The 18487-nt window shown below is 32.4% G+C and overlaps 1 pseudogene; it reads right to left on the bottom strand.

The window, feature by feature from the left end:
* Positions 1-203: 203 nt before the first annotated feature.
* On the bottom strand, positions 204-18033 carry LOC121222434 ((3S,6E)-nerolidol synthase 1-like; annotated as a pseudogene).
* Between the last annotated feature and the right edge of the window lie 454 nt (positions 18034-18487).

The raw sequence follows: 18487 nt of genomic DNA, 5'->3' as shown, positions 1-18487 counted from the left end.
CACGTTAGTGAACAAAATATTTAAATATAAATAAACACATATTTATATATAATGTAAAATATAAATAGAATACTTTATATTTAATTTATCAAATACGTAAATCAATAAAACCGTAACAAAAGTTGAAATCGAATATAAGAATAAAGATTACAAAACGTTGAGACCTGTTTAACACAGTCTCTTTAAGATAAATTTGGTTGCTCCTACGGTACTTGGAGAACATTAGTCGAATATCTCCCAGGATACAACAATACAATGATCAAAGCAGTAGCACCTCTGCACTGCAGTTATCAACGAACAAACGATACATTTTTCTATCACTGGAACGTTTGAAAAATACGGAGAGGAAAAGAGGAATTTGAGAGCAACAGAAATTCGGTATGAGAGAGTTGAGAGTGTGTCAAATTCTACAAAATTTATAACCTTTTATAGGAATTGGGAATGTTGGAATTTTTGAAATTAATCAAATTGATTGGAATCAAATAAATAAGATAAATGTCATTATATAAACAGATTTTGTCTGCTGAGGAAAAAAAATTTTGCAAGTCCGCTTTCAGCCAGACATTTCGCGTCGCCCACGTCGTGCGAGTGCACCCCACCCCGTCAAGTTTGAACTTGCACCCCCTACGTGCGAGGCAAGATCCAAGGTTTGTCATTCAATCACTTTTTAAGAGGTTCCATATATAAACACATCTCACACTTGGTATTTAACCAATGCGAGATATAAGCCTTTACTTTTCCTCAACAAATATTCCAAGTAGCTTACTTTGAGCATCAATTTCTCATTCATCACTCAACCATTTTAAGCATATGATATACCGTTATAAAGGTCTCATGGAGTAGAATATGAAACCATAATTTTTTGATTCAACTCTCCACCTTTACCTATTGAGAGTATGCCTCAAATCTCCCATAAAATGCAATTTTTCCAACAATAGGACGATAACTGGTTCAAATTGGTTAAGCAGCCAACGGGTAGATTATTTGGGATTCCCTGGGTCAACGGGATGTTTGAGGTTTCAAAAATTCCAAATTGAACCGCACGGGTGAGATCATCAATATCTGCAGCACCCAAGCTACAAGATAATAACACCAAGAAAGTCGCTCCTGTTGCACTACAAGATAATAGCATCGAGAATAGCTCACCAAAACAAAATATCATTTTTGAAATTTTTAGATTTAAAAAAAACACATTAAAAAACATACAGTACTCTGTTGGCGCCATTCTATATGGCTCCACCATATAAAATATATTTTTTTAAAATTTTAAATTAAAAAAAAACACATTTAAAAAAGCTGGTAATAAAGTGGTGGAGCCATTCTAAATGGCTCCACTGATAAGAAAATATTTTTTTAAATTAAAAAAAAAGTCACGGGCTCGCATTGAAAACTGGTGGTGTTAAATATTTGGCTCCACCAAAAAAGATTTTTTAAAGCCCCTCAATTTTTAGAAATAGTATATTTTTTATTTTTATACAGAATGGCTCCACCAAAAAAGGAATTTTTTATCTCATTTGCTGACATGGCATGCTAATGACGCCAAACTCTTTAGCTCCACCCAATTTTTATTACAGATTTCAAGTCATTTTTATGTTTAATCAGAAAAATAGGTTATTTCATAATTAAAAAAATTTTAGAATATTTTTATATAGGAAAAAGTGCTTTGCTTTTCCTTAAAAGGGGAAAACTAAGGTAAAAATATCGTTGAAAGGTGGCAATAATTAAGAATTTAAATGACTCAAGCTCTAAACTTTCATCAAACCACTTACGACCGTTGGAAAGAATTGATTTAGTAACAATTTATTAAAGATGTGCTATAATTAAAATGATAATGGCAGTAGAATGATTGCAAGTAATAAAAGAAAATAGATTTTGTGTGAAAAATCCTTTTGGAAATAATATGGGTAGAGAAAGAGAAAATTCATTAATGTGAAAAACAAATAATACAAGAGGAGTTTTAATTACATCTATTTAAGAATTGAAAAATCATGTTCTAATCAAAATCAAATAGTAGAAGTATAGTTCTATATGGTCCTCGACCTCTTGCCCCCACAGATCCCTTTATTTTACCGCTATATTTATTTCTTCAACAAGTGACAAGATTCGAATTACACAAACGCTAACAAGATGTTAATTCAAAACTGAGCAGTCTCCACCCCGTTTAAAATTGTTTGATGAATGATCCAAAATTGCAAATTCTTATTATTTGAGACGTTTATTTCACCATTAATCTTGCTTCCTTTCAAAGCCAGACAGTAAACCATGTTCCACTAGAAATCTTGTTGAAAGAAGATCAAGAACTTGTAAACTTGGCTGCAAACTCTTGAATTTTTTTCACTAGAAAACTCAGTTGGGGCAAGTTTCAATCATGTTTAAAGAAATGTCAGTGGCGTGCATTGATATGGTTTGATTAATTTGACTTTCTTTGTACAATACTATCTGTTATAACAATTAAGTTATACAAAATATTGTCATATTATCATTTATATCCTAGAGGATCTGGTAAGGAAATTTTTGCACTTATTTTGCTAATTGATCCGTCAACATACGATACCCATCTTCCGTGATGAGGTTTGCTAGTGCCTTGGTTTTGTTCAGAGATAAAGTCAAAAAATTACTTTAGAGGAATCAAAGATGAATCATAAATTATTGAAGAGTAAAAGTAATTTCATAAAAAAAATGAAAAGATTAAATGAAAAATCAACCATTTTTTTCGAGACAAGGCCCTTGCCTGATTTGCTCTTTGGAGGAAAGGAAAACTAGAAAAAATGACAATCAAATTTTTGACGATACCAATTTCCATGAGCGTTCTCATACGGGTTGTAGCAATCTCAAACTAGCCATCCTCAAAGGCTAGAATTGTAAATGTGTCAAGACTCGTAAGACCTTTTAGGTAGTCCTCCCTTAATCCTAGGGTTTTGACACTTATACAGTTCATGTTCCACATGATCGACCTCTTAAAAGTGTGGTGATGGAATAGAACCAAATTAGGTGAACAAAAAAGTGTTCAACACTCGTTCATAACGAGGCAGATCAAAGATGCTTCACTTGTCATGAATACATACGTTCATAGAGCCTAACCTTGACAAAGTGCTGCTCTTTAGCAAGCTTTATAGTGTAGTTTTATCCTTGGCAATTTGACCGCTAATCTTTCATTATTTGTTACATTTGAGAATATTACTAGTGTTATGCGGGATTATAATTTATTTAATTAAATAATAATTATTTCAAATTTCTAATTTTATGTTAAAATATATTATATATTATATTTTTTAATTATATATAAAAGGGTAATATTAGTACAGAGGTGTGATTTTATCATATCCTTATTATTTATTAAAATCTTAAATAAACTTAAGAACACATGGTAAAAGCTAAAATCTACTTATGGAGTTAAAACATTATCACCTCAATGTATCAAATAATATCCTTATAAAAATTATTTAATAAAATCAAGGTGTGAGTTAAATTTGGTAATCTAATTTAAATTCAAGATGTAAAAAAAATATTGAATTAATATTAAATGAAACTCTGATAAACTCAATATTTAGAAACTAAATTCCTAAAATTAAATGCAAGAAGAGAGACTAAATCCAAATAATGGATTGGATTAAAGAGAATACTCCTTAAATTTATAAAACTCCTTTCACAAATCGTTAGTTAGAGAAATTAAAAATATGTAGACTAGGAAATTTGAATATCTGGAACAACATAAATCACATGAATAAATTAGCATTTGCTGTCAATTCGTCAAAAAGTGTCCCGGTCCTTGACTTGCAAATATTATTTCTTTGCTTGTAAAAACCATTTGTTGCTTTCATGATGTTAATACTCGTTACTACCTACCTACTGTGTTGCAATTCAATGTGGGATTTTGTAAGGTCAAACATGCCTACTGTTCTTATTTTTTGAATAATTAAGAATTAGTCCCTATGTTTGTATTTAAGAATTTAATTTATCTACTTTTTTAAATTTTAAATTCATGTCAATTGTTTTGTTAAATTCAATTTAATATACAACCATCTCTTTTTAATTACATGGCTACTAAGTGAGTATTTTTTACTTAAATTTACAACAATTTAACCCAAAAAAATAATGTACAGTTGGCTTAATTTTAAATCTGAGTAGAGAGACAAAATTTAAAATCACACAGACTATTCCTATTTCGAAATAGCAATTTAGCTTTTGCAAAGGTTTATATTTTATGTGAAATCATTTAGTTTTGTCATTTCAACTATGAAAATTGTGCGTAAAATTAAAGAATAGTTAACAATTTAATACAAAATTCAAATCCATAAATTATTAGGAGGAACAACGATCTCAAGATTCATGTACATAAATAAAATAAGATTAATTATAAAAAAAATCATAATTTTGAAACAAATGATTTTTTTTTTGTTTTTACAATTTGTCGGTAAAAGAGTTTCATGGGTATACTTTGATAGAGAAGTGATTTCATGTACTCATCCAAGCTTGGAAGGCATTGATTTTCGTCGTAGCTATACATCAAAGGGACCATCCTTGCAATATTTAGAGAAGCCTTGCAGAAAGTCATGGAAAATGATTTTTGGAAAATGCATTGTTGGTTAAGCAATTTCCATTCATTGGCAATCATGTTGATAACATGTTTTCTAGCATTTTCAACTTCAATGCTTGATTCTCTTTCATGTAGCAATCAATATAGGACCCATCATGTCATCTTGATTCTCATCCTACAATTAATATATAAGATAAGTATTAGTATTGTATTAATCATAATTTTTTATAAGTTTAACAATTGATGTATGTACCTTGGCACTTCCCAAATCATCCCATAGACGAAGGATTGTAGCAGTGGATGAGATTATGGATGGATTGTTGTCAATAAGTTCCACATTTTGATCAGTCGAGCCAATGCCAAGGAGGAAGAAGATGTGAACCAAAACTATATGTACACCTGAGCTAATGATCCATTCTCCAAATACTCATTAGCTTTGGCAAATTCCTGAACCGAACCATCGTGCTTCTACCAAAAATGCTCTAAACAAGGTGCTCCACTGTCCAATATATATAATATTAGCTGTGATTACGATGGACCGTAAAAGACATGAAAAAAGAAAAAAAGAGTTCTATTGGCATATACACACAGCTTTCCTTAAGGAGTTGATAGGGTTCCGACCATGTTCCTTGTACACCTTTTGGCTAATTTCATTAGTGATATCATCAAGAGCTTTGAAGCATATTTTCATGTAATAAGGTAGCTTATCACTTGCAGCATAATCCCACCTACATGCAATTAATTAAATCAATAATTTCATCAACTTGAAATCATGCATATATATTTTTTATTACACTTTAAAGTGTATATCATAAATAATATAATTTTATGTTATAGATAATCATAGCGTAAATACAAAATTATTATAATAATAACGAAATAATAAACATAGTATCACATATAGTGAATTCAATATGAAATTTCAAAATTCTTAAAGTTTTAAAGGTATTAAATAATGTGAGATGAGACCCAGTTTTAATAGTTAAGATAAATGAAGAAATTTGAAAATATCTAATTTGATAAGAGGAATATATGAAAATAGAAAAAGGAAGAAAAGAAAGGAGACCAAAGACAATAATTTCATAAAAAAAAGATGATTGATATACATCAAACAAAAAAATTCAAAGGATTACCAAGAAAGGAAAAGGAAATAAGATGAAAGGAAAATTCCAAAAGGTTGTGAAAATTAGAGATATATAATATACATATTCCAATTTTAAATTAAGATGTTAATAATGTTGATATGTTAAATGTATGGTGCATCATTTACCTCTCCACAACTTGCACAAAAAGAGTGAGTTCATCAAGTGTCCCATAAACATCAAAAATATCATCTATTATGTAGATTAAGGAAATGGGCTTTGTGAGATCAATCCTTTGCTCTGATAAGGTTGGATCAGTGAGGCATGCCATGGACCAAATGTACCATTTCATTGGTTGATCCCTAGCAAACTCCAATTCCTTGGCTAAACCTAGCTGCTTCCACCAACTAAACAACATAAAAGAAAATAGAGTTGGGTTTATTTTGGATAATGTAAAACTAGCTTTTAGATTATGTCAAGTTACGGTTTTGGTTTTTCTGTTATGCTAAAATTTGGAACTTAGTTCTATAATATAACATAATTTGATCCTCTATTTTTATCATGTCATTAATTAGTCTAAATGGTGACACCCTTTTTGTACTCATCGTGATAACATGACTGAAGGGGTGTTTCTAACTAATGATATCATAAAGTAGAGGGAAGAAGCGGAGTAAATCCTAAAGTTGAGCTAGTAGAGGGACTAAAACTGCAATTTGACCTAAAAAGTATAAACCTTACTTGGAAATGTGGGCAATTTCTTTCTGGTGTAAGGACTGAACTAGATTGAAATCCATTTTGGCTAGTTCTTGGAGGATATTTATCCATCCATTGGTGCCTTGGAAATCAGTGCCTAACAAGTTTCTTGCGTGAATCTTGATAGGGTTTTATGAAAAGGTTGGTCCAATGTGTTCCTTATAGCCCTCTCAGAGAAAAGGTCCACTTTGGCCATTCGCCATTTTCTCAGGGACTGGAACTAAATCTCTTGCTCATCAAATATCTCTCCATCCATGCCTAGTTGTGATGCTTATATAGTTCGATTAGTCCTTTGATGTCCTGCAATGTTCATGTCTGAACTGCCTTCCTGTCTCTGAACCTGTCGAACACTCCTGCATGAACAAAACAATAGATTAATTTCACAAGAGGTCCTCATACTAGACTTTGATTCTAAATTGGTTTCTAAACTTAAATTGTTTAATTGAACCCTCCATAAATAACTATTAATTTGAATATAAATGTTAGCTCGAATCCCATGTGAACTAAGCATCCCTATAGACAGTTTGGATATTCTAACATGTTAAAAGAAAATAAAAGAAGATAACACGTTAAATATAAACTGTTGATGTGATAGATACACACCACGTATTCGTTAAATTCAATCGAAAATTAATGTCCAAGCTGACGAAAAACATCTGATTGATGGATATAAAATATTTTGGATTCAATTATAACGTTTGAATTATTAACCAAAAGGACAAAAACTTTAATCTAAGGATGGAAATTTTCACACCTGCAGGACAAAGTAGCCTTCTTGTCTGAGCAACCGAAAACGAAGGGCAACCTCATGAAGGTCATAGTTATGAAATCCATTACCATTTGCAGATAACATAAACTGTCTTTGCAGAACCTGCTCAATCTCATGTTGGAAATGGTGATCGATTCCTAGCCGTTGGATAGCATCAATCATAGTCAAACCCTGTAAAGGGTCTTCACTAACTAGTTTAAATACTCGCTTGAACCCCTCCAATTTGCTTGCATATTCATCCAGAAACTCATCCTGTAAAGAATTTAAACAGTTGAAATACAAGGACCGTATTGAAAAAGAAAGACCATTAAAAAGAAAACACAAAACTCACTGTGATATTGGGATTCCATATCTGTAATCAACGTGTTGTACAGGTGTAGAAACGAAACTGGGTTCTTTGTAAGCATTACATCTAGGGATCATGGACAATGATGAAGGAGGATTGCTGTTGATTCGTGAAGTTTTTTTAATGGCAATGGGGGAACTGGGGGATTACAGAAAACTTAGAAATGAAGCCATTTGGGAAACTAGTTCTTGGATTTGGATCAAAGTGTTTTGTTGAATTTTATATACCAAAGAAAGAATGCTAAAAGGTCTATATTTATAGGATTATTTGTTAAAATAGGAGAAATGCAAGGGACTTGAATTTTGAACACGTGTAAATTTCGGCCGAGGACGGTGCTGACGAAGGTAGGCGGAAACCTTAGACTTCTGAGTTATTATTAGTTTATAAAACTTATAATTAAAATAATAAGAGTCAGATTAATACAAATATATAAATATTAAGAGTTAAATTTAACATTATACCTTAATATAATAAACAAAGTCATACCTTTATTTTTTTTTAAAAATATAATTCAATTTGCTAAGATAAACCAAAAATTTTTCAATAAAGAAAAACAATAAATCCATATTATAGGTTTTTTTTATATATATATTTATGTCCAACTTTCTTTTACCTTTTTCTATAATTCTTTCTTAAAATTCTTAGTTAAAATATATCAAAATTCGGAATTTAGACTTTATATTTTGTTTCATGAAGTTTAGTCTCTTTAATTTTAGATTTTAAAATTCATGTTGAATTACTAACATTAGTATTTGATAATTCAAGTTAATTACAATGTTACTTTTATTTTAAAATATCACAGCAACAAATTTAATAAAATAATAATAACAACAATTAAATTTAAATTTTGAAATATAAAAATAAACAAACTAAATTGCTAAAAATAAAAATATAAGATTAAATTTTAATTTTTTTCTACATTATTTTCTTTCTACTTTTATTTGGTGGGGAATATTAAACTGTATCATGTGGCCCACACCTTAGGCATTATTGTGAGCCCAATGGGAAAACAAATCCACTCCTCACATTTCACCATAAAGCCTAAGATGTAACCTAATTTAAATATATAACGTCATCACCACTGTTTAACACATATAATGATGCACTTCAAGATAAGCACAGGCTCAAAAGCATATAGGCTTTTGGCGGATATGGAAACCCAAATGGCAGAGACTATTTGGGAAATAAAATCATGCATGTCAAATTTATTACAAGCACACGCTCAAACGCATATAGGATTTTTGTGGATATAGAATTTAATGGCATAGATTATTTGTGGAAATAATTATAAGTATGTAAGTATTAATTTTTAAAAACTAGGTTAATTTCTGTATTTTGTGAAAGTTATGGATTTAGTTTTATATTTTTATTTAATAAATTTATTTTTTATATTTTAGAGTTGGTCAACTTTAGTCTTTATGTTTTTGAAATTTAAAATTTCAGTCTGACCCAAACAATGATTTATCATATTCATACATAGATATATATATTATACAAGGTTCTATCAGAAAAGGGAAATAAATAGCAATGTTTACATTATGGTAGCTATTAGTATGTCGGAAAATAGTTATTTTCCTAACAATTTAATTAATTGGAAAGTGATTTCAACATTTGGGATATCAAATTTTATTTACTTTCTTATGAACATAACAATGTGGTTCCGATGATAAAATGTGGGAAAATTACTCTCATGTAAATTGGAAAGTTAAAAAAATATTCAGATAAAATTAACCCTATTTATATTGTTTTAGGATATTAGTCTAGTAATAAACATAATAAAATTGACTTAGCACTTATATTTGTATGAAATACTTGTTATTTTTGTTGTTGAATACGGGTAAATTTGTTCCATTTACTCTGTGTAGAAATTGTAGGTTAGTCTGCCTATGGGTTATAGCTTTTAGCTAAAACCAAACATGAATTCAAGTGTGTGTGTGTTTTTTTGTAAATTTATTCCAAAACAAGTTTTATATATCCATAATTTTATATATGCATTATTATGTTTAGAAATTATATGCAATATAAATTTAAAACAATTCTACTTTCAATTAAAATAATAATTTAAAAATAATCAATTAAATTTATTATTAAATATCTAATCCTAATATTTGTTACGACTAATTTTTATTATAAAATTAAATACATGAATGTTTTATTTATTTGAGATAAATTTATAAATTATATTATATTTTTAGTAAAGTATTTAGTGAAGCAAACGTGATGAAGGAGGATTCGTGAAGTTTTGTTAATGGCAATGGGGGAATTGGGTGATGTACAGAAAACTTTAGAAAATGAAGCCATTTGGGAAACTTGTTCTTGGATTTGGATCAAAGTGTTTTGTTGAATTTTATATACCAAAGAAAGAATGCTAAAAGGGTCTATATAGGATTATTGTTAAAATAGGAGAAATGCAATGGACTTGAATTTTGAACACGTGTAAATTTCGGCCGAGGACAGTGCTGACGAAGGTAGGCGGAATCCTTTGACATTATATATTTTTATTAAATCAAATTTAATTAAAATAATGAGAGTCAAATTAATATATTAAGGATTAAATTTGACATTATACCGTAATAAAATAAACAAAATTATACCTTTATTTTAAAAAAAATTATAATCAATTTGCTAAGATAAACCAAAAAATTTTAATAAAGAAAAACAATAAATACATATTATAGGTTTCTTTAAATATATTTTTATGTCTATTTTATGGTTCATATTCAGATTTTCTTTTACCTTTTTCTATAATTCTTAGTTAAAATATGTCATAAGTTCTTCAACTTTTTGAAATTTGGAATTTAGACTTTATATTTTGTTTCATGAAATGTAGTCTCTTTAATTTTTAGATTTTAAAATTCATGTTCAATTGCTAACATTATTATTATTTGATAAATTCAAGTTAATTGTAATGTTATTTTTAAAATTATGGCTATAAAATAAGTTACTATTATTATTTCAAAATATCAAAGCAACAAATTTAATAAAATTAATAATGACAAAAATTAAATTTAAATTTTAAAATCTAAAAAGTAGAGCAACTAAAATGCTAAAAATAAAATATATGCATTATATTTTAAATTTTTTTCCTAGATTCTTTTCTTTCTTGTTCCACGTTTTCATGATGTTTTGGTGGGGAATATCTATAACTGTACCATGTGACCCACACTGTAGGCTGTTATTGTAAGACGTAACCTAATTTAAAATAATACAACATCAATGGGTCCAACCGTCATCCCCACTGTTTAACACATATAATGATGCATTTCAAGATAAGCACAGGCTCAAAAGCATATAGGATTTTGGTGGATATGGAAATCTAAATGGCATGTCAAAAGGACACGCTCTAAAGCATATAGGATTTAATGGCATAGATTATTTGTACGTAAATATTAATTTTAAAACTAAACTAAGTTAATATAAATCTATGTCTCATCCCTACTTTAAAAAAAAAGTTAAAAAGGGAGAATTCTGCTCTAAGGTACAAACTAATTATCAATTCAAAGATAAGCACAAATTCATTAAAAGCGCACACTCAAAACGCTTACAGGATTTGGTGGATTCGTCGGGGAAGAAATACCCCAAGTCCATAAATACTATTTCTTTTAAAAATAGTTATTATATCGATATTGTTGCCAGTGCAGGAGAACATGGGGTCGAGTTTGCTGAAACGTATTATTCTCCTATTAAAGGTTTGGGGTTGGGGACGACAATGAGTAGTTTTAGACATTGTATCAAAAAAAGAGTAGATATGATAAAATCTATAATGATATTAATGTTAAAAGAACAAGGTTAAACCTTGTCTCTTAGTTCTTCTATTTCATGAAAGCTGTAAATTTAATTCTTATATTTTTATTTGATCAATTTTAGTTTATACACTTTTTGAATTTCGAAATTTTAGTCCTCACCCATAAAACAATAGTGTAATTTGTTTGTTTAAATTTAATTACTAGTCTTATACTATGCGTACAGTTGTAGATTTAGCCTATATTCTTCAATTTAATCATTCTAAATCTATATTTTTTTTGAATTTAAAATTTCAGTCTCAACGCAAATGACAGTCCTTAATCTATTAACTAAATTTTAGTAAGTATATGAAAATAACAAATTGACATGACCTTACATATATACGATTCCTGCATCAAATTTTAGAAACAACAACACTTAATAAATTTGATAATAGACAACGAGAAATACTTGTTTGGATAAATTTTTGAAAAGGGAAAGGAAATATCATTATCACCAACAGGTTAAGGAAGCACCAACGTTAATTACATGTTAAAGACACCGCATGGATAACGTTGATGGGTTTATTGGTTCAATTTCTTCCCTTATGAATTTAAATTTTAAACTTTTAGCAATAATTCAAATTTGTTTAATTAATTTTTTATTGATTTTGTATGATTGACACCATTTTTTGATTGAAAACGGGGTCGACTTGGGTTTGAAAATGAAAAAGGGAGTCGCCACCAATCCTTTTGAGTGTGATTGGGTCACCTTGGAAAAAGGTTGTTTTTAATAAATAATTTGATTTTATTAAAAAACGGTTTTGGTCTACGAAATTTAGAAAATGGGTTCGGGAGTCGGTTACGTACGAGAAGGATTAGCACCCTCGTAACGCCCAGAAATTGGTACCTAGTTGATTATCTAATGTCTTGATGTCGAAAATTGAGAACTTGAAAGAATTAAAAATACGATCCTTGTATTAAAATGAAAATTTTTGGAAAAAGAAATATATTTCACGTTAATCGAGAAAGAGAATCATATCCAGTAAGTTAGAATACAATATCTCAAATTCTCGATACGCGAATAAAAATGCTTATTTAAAAGATATTTAGCCATCTCGGATTTAAAAATGAGATCACACCAGTAAGTTAGGACGTGATTTTTTAATCCCGAGGTCATCTAAAATTTGAGTTTGAAAGATTCGTACATTTAGATTTATCGAGAAAATCGAAACCCAGTAAGTTAGGGCACGATTTTCTCGAATCCAAACACGAAATGCCATTTTTAAAAAAATAAATTTTGTTATATCGAGTAAAAATAAAGCACAAAATTATAGTGAAAGCAAATTACATTATTTATGCATGGCAAAATCATAATGAACATGAAAATATAAAAACGATGCAAGCTATAGCAATCAATATGAACGATCAAACTTACAACATACAAAATAACAAAATAAAAAAATGAATAAAGTTAAATCATTCATTCAAAATAATAACAAAATGAAATAAATAAATAGCAAATACAATTAAGTATAAAAAGATATATATAGACATGAACTAAAATATGTGTATACATGAATTAACAAAATATATAAAGTATATTTTATATAAAATAAATAAATACGCGTATGTATAAAAAAATATGTACATATATAGGTGTATAAAACTATGGAATACGAAGATAAAAAATACATATAAAAAGTAAGTGTATATATATTGTAAATAAAAGAAAAAGTATATATGTACAAACTAAAGTTTAAAACTAATGAAAATATACATATGTATACAAATAAATACGTTAATTTATATACATACTAAAAATATATTGAAAATGTGTATGTATATGCGGATTTAAAAAAATATAAAAAAAGGTGTATTTTAGACTATAAAGATTATATATAAATATGTATGTATTTATGAAAATGAAAATATGTATATAGATATATAGATAGGTACATAAGTTGTAAAATATATAAATATATATATGTACCAGAAGTTTAAATAAAATTAATATAAATAAATAGGTAATAATAATAGTAGTAGTAATAATAATAATAATAATAATAATAATAATAGGACTAATTCAAAACGGGAACGAAATCTCAGGGCTGAAATAAAAAATAAAACGGAATAAAGGATCAAAATGTAATATGCGCGAAAAAGGGGGGGACCAAATCATAAATACCCCGAAGCCCCAAAACGCAGTGCAGCAGAGGGTCAAAATAGAACAAAAACAGAATTCTGGGGCGAAATTGAAAAATAGGAAATAGCGAAACAGGACCAAATTGCAACGCGCTACAAAGTCGGAGGGACTACGCGCACAAATATCCCATTTAAAGAAAACACGCGGATCCTTCCCCTGGGTCGGGTCACCGCGCGGGTCAGAGCTCAATACGACGCCGTTTTGGAGCCACTGATCAGACTCCAAACGGCGTCGTTTCACACATCATGTAAGGGCCAAAAAGAACCCTAATCTGGTAGCCTCCATTTCATTTTCTAATGAAAAGAGAAAAAAATAAAAAAAAAAAAAAGAAACAGGAAAAGAGAACAGAGAGCTCGAATGCTCTCCTCTCTGCGCCCCTCTCGGCCTTAAAGCTCAGGCCACCATCTCCGCCTCCATGGCCAGTGGCCGGAGCTGCGCGAGAACGGCCCCTAGGCCTCCCCCTTTTGCGGCGTCCCCGAAGGCTAAGCCTTCTCAACCGCGAGACCAAAAGGAAAAGGGATGAAATGCCCCTTTTTGCTCGACTCCGACGACGCAAAGGCGGAGTTCCGACACCAGCCCACCGAAGCAGTAAGGTATCTTCCCCTTTCCCTTTTAGTCCCGCTTTATTTATTAAACGATTGCAGAAAAATAAACAAAAATAAAAGAAATAAAATGAATAAGAACACGAGAACAGAGTAGAAATAACTGGAGTCAACCTTTTTTATTTGCTTTTTCTTTTTCTTGAATTCAAAATGCTGTCTCTAAAAAATGTACAGAGATATTGTTTGGCTTTTATAGCCAATTTACATTGTATTTTTTGGTTGTATTCTATTGCTTGCACTATCTGTTGCGTGCTCCGGCTTTTTCTGCCATTTTGCAGGTGTTGATGAAGCTAGGCACGGTGGGTGGCGATGGGACAAGGCGAACGGCAGAGGGATGGGTGCGGCGCTAGGTTTGGCTAGGGTTTCATTTTTCTGAAACCCTAGTTGGATTTTTTGGGGGGAATTGGGCTCCGAATTTGGGCCTCGGGTTTGGGTTGTAATTGGGCTTGTGGGTTGGTGTTTGGGCTCTGTTAATTGGGCCCGGGCAATAATTGGGCTGTACAGCTGCCCCTCTTTGCTCGTTGTCGTGTAACGATAACAGAGCAAAGACTAAGAAAGACCAATTTTTGCCCAGTCTTGCCGAGGAAATAAGATTCGCCGTTGTGGCTTCGATCTTTTAAATTGCAATGTCGGGGAAGTGAGATTCGCCGTTGTAGCTTTAATCTGTTCCACTGCATTGCCAGAAGTAAGATTCACTGTTGTGGCTTCGATCTTTTAAATTGCAATGTCGGGGAAGTGAGATTCGCTGTTGTAGCTTCAATCTGCTCCGCTGCATCGCCTGGAAGTAAGATTCGCCGTTGTGGCTTCGATCTTTTAAATTGCAATGTCGGGGAAGTGAGATTCGCTGTTGTAGCTTCAATCTGTTCCACTGCATCGCCTGGAAGTAAGATTCGCCGTTGTGGCTTCGATCTTTTAAATTGCAATGTCGGGGAAGTGAGATTCGCTGTTGTAGCTTCAATCTGTTCCACTGCATTGCCTGGAAGTAAGATTCGCCGTTGTGGCTTCGATCTTTTAAATTGCAATGTCGGGGAAGTGAGATTCGCTGTTGTAGCTTCAATCTGTTCCACTGCATCGCCTGGAAGTAAGATTCGCCGTTGTGGCTTGATCTTTTAAATTGCAATGTCGGGGAAGTGAGATTCGCTGTTGTAGCTTCAATCTGTTCCACTGCATCGCCTGGAAGTAAGATTCACCGTTGTGGCTTTGATCTTTTAAATTGCAAACTATGGTTTATTCGATCTGCTTCGCTGTCAATACAGGAAGGCAAGATCTGCTATCTTCATTGATCTGTTCTCTGGGGAACATGCCTGTATAATCCATTTGATGGACCTATTTATGTCTAGTAATTAGGATGACCAGAATGAATCAAATGGTCCTAACTAGACGTGTATGAATGACATTTGAATGAATGTCGAAATGTCATGAAAGTGATTTCTTGATGCTTAGGTTATCATCAGCAAAAGCTTATTAAGGTTTATCGCTGACGTGCTACAACGCCTTCTTGCTCGACTGGCAAATCCAAAGAAAAACTTAACCAGATGCCCCCCACTGTAAACCTCCAGGTTCAATCCACTGGATGCAAAATTTGAACCATCTTTCTCCCGCTGTAACCCAAAGGTAGGAAGATCTGGCCTTTTCTCGATCCTCTGCTATCACAATTCAATGATACAGAATGTGAAGCTCTTTGGTCCTTTACCCCATTCCCAAGGTGTCATACCAAATGCTCATACACAATGAAGAGTTTTCTTCTCCCAGAAGACATTTTCTTATTGCTTGGTGAACATCACTTGTTTGTTCATTGAAGCTTTGCCACCAACACGACATCTTGTCATTTTGTTCAATGTTTGGAGAACAAAATTTGAAAAGATAGTCCTGACTTGGACTTTTCCCTTTTAGACACTTTGAATTTAGTGTGCTCTAAACAACAGTCCTGTTTCAGGTTCCTTCATTATTTAGAAATTTCTAGAGTAATATGCAAAACTCCATTTGCTTGAACATTCAGTTCATTAATAGTTATTCTAAATGTTTTTCCGAAAAGATTACCACAACGATCAAACAAATGTTATTAAGAACAAATCTCGAAATGAATGAGTTAATCAAGATAGCAAATTTTGCCAAGATAAAAATGAAATAAACAATAGACAAAATGAAATTTTACTGGGGAGCAAAGCTTGAAATGAATACATTAATCAAGACAACAAATTTTGCCAAGATTCAAAATATAAGATGACGACAGGCGCCCCAGATATCGCAGCACGAGCTTCTCTGCATAAGTTTTCTAAAGACCATTTAATATGTGTTTAGGGAATCTACAGTATTCTGTCGATACCCCAAGATGTCACCTATTCCTTCTTGTGATTCAGGTATAGTAAGACCACCACATGCCTCAGATCCTGATCAAAGTTTGAGCTGTTTCGTTCACCTCACGCTTCTTCAAAATTTGAGCCGCCTTTTCAGGTTTTCAACTCAAATCCCCTTTGGTCTCAAGGTGCCCTTTACGGGTTTTCACCTTGGCCTCTCCCCTTTTTTTTTTTGAATTCCCTTTACGGGTTTTCACTTTGGTCCTCCTCCTTCAGGTGAAGTATTTCTTGACTGAATCCGAGTTCACAGGATTTGGCAAGCTTTTACCATCCATCTCGCTCAAGATCAAAGCTCCTTCTAAAAGGCCTTTTTACCACATAAGGACCTTCCCAATTTGGCATCCATTTTCCTCTAAAATCCTTTTGTAGAGGAAGAATCTTTTTCAAAACCAAGTCCCCCTCGTAAAATTCTCTAGGACGAACTTTTTTGTTATAGGCTCGCGTCATTCGTTTCTGATACATCTGACCATGACGAATAACTTTAACCTCTTTTCTTCTATCAAGTTTAGCTGGTCATATCGAGATTGAATCCATTCAGCCTCATCCAACTTTAGTTCAGCTAATACTCGGAGGGAAGGAATTTCAACTTCTATGGGTAAAACTGCTTCCATCCCATAGACTAAAGAAAACGGTGTTGCCCCAGTAGAGGTTCTAACGGAAGTGCGATATGCCAGGAGAGCAAAAGATAATTTCTCGTGCCAGTCTTTGTAGGTTTCAGTCATTTTTCCTACAATTTTCTTGATGTTTTTGTTAGCTGCTTCCACGGCACCATTCATTTTTGGACGATACGGTGACGAATTGTGGTGTCTGATCTTGAACTGACTACAAACTTCGCTATTAAGTTGTTGTTTAAGTTCATCGCATTATCGGATATGATCCTTTCAGGCATCCCGTATCGACATATGATCTCCTTTTTCAGAAACTTGCTAACTACCGACTTCGTGATATTTGCATATGAAGCAGCCTCCACCCATTTAGTGAAGTAATCAATAACCACAAAGATAAAACGATGCCCATTAGAAGCTTTTGGAGATATTGGCCCGATAACGTCCATTCCCCACATGGAGAAAGGCCATGGAGAAACCATAACATGAAGGGGTGGAGGTGGTGCGTGCATTTTGTTACTGTAGATTTGACACTTATGGCACCTTTTGGCATAATTAATGCAATCCCCTTCTATGGTGGACCAATAGTACCCAAATCTCATAATTTGTCTGGCCATCGTGAAGCCGTTGGCATGCATTCCACAGATACCTTCATGCACTTCTTCCAAAATTTCTTTTGCCTCGACAGCATCCACACACCTCAACAATACTTGATCTTTTCCCTTTTTATACAAAATTTCCCCATCTAGGACATAGTCAATGGCTAATCTCCTTAATGTCTTCTTATCATTTTCTGTCGCATGGTCAGGGTATTCACGACTCTTCACATATTGCAATATGTCATGGTACCAAGGGTGATCATCTTTCCCTCTTCACTGTCAATGTTGCAATAATGAGCTGGAGTCTTGTAGATGCTGATCTGGATAGGCTTCATATCTTCTAATTTGTTCACTTTAAACATGGAGGCTAAAGTGGCCAAAGCATCTGCCATCTGGTTTTCATCTCGCGGGAGGTAACTAAAGGTGACACTATCAAATTCCTCAATCAATTCCATAGCTAATTTTGATAGCGGACCAACTTCGGGTCTCTTGTTTCCCATTCCCCTTTGAGCTGATAAATTACTAATGCAGAGTCCCCGTATACTTCTAGCACCTTAATTTTCCGCTCTATGGCTGCCCGGATGCCCATAATGCAAGCTTCATACTCAGCCATATTATTTGTGCAGTCGAAGTCCAATTTGCTAGTGAAAGGATAATAGTCTCCACTGGGAGACACGAGTACTGCCCCAATTCCGTTGCCTATAGCATTTGAAGCTCTGTCAAAACTCAACTTCCAAGAACCACCTTCTTGGAAATCTTTCTCTACAGTTGCGATATACATCAAATCTTCATTTGGGAAATCGAAGTTCAATGGCTCATAATCATCCAGAGCCCTACTTGCTAGGAATTCCGCTATTGCACTTCCTTTGACCGCTTTCTGGTTTACATAGACTATGTCAAATTCAGATA

Source organism: Gossypium hirsutum, chromosome D10, assembly GCF_007990345.1.
Source record: "Gossypium hirsutum isolate 1008001.06 chromosome D10, Gossypium_hirsutum_v2.1, whole genome shotgun sequence".
NCBI classification, from domain to species: Eukaryota; Viridiplantae; Streptophyta; class Magnoliopsida; order Malvales; family Malvaceae; genus Gossypium; species Gossypium hirsutum.
The sequence above is the reverse complement of the archived record's forward strand: the minus strand, read 5'-3'. Positions and strand labels throughout refer to the sequence as shown.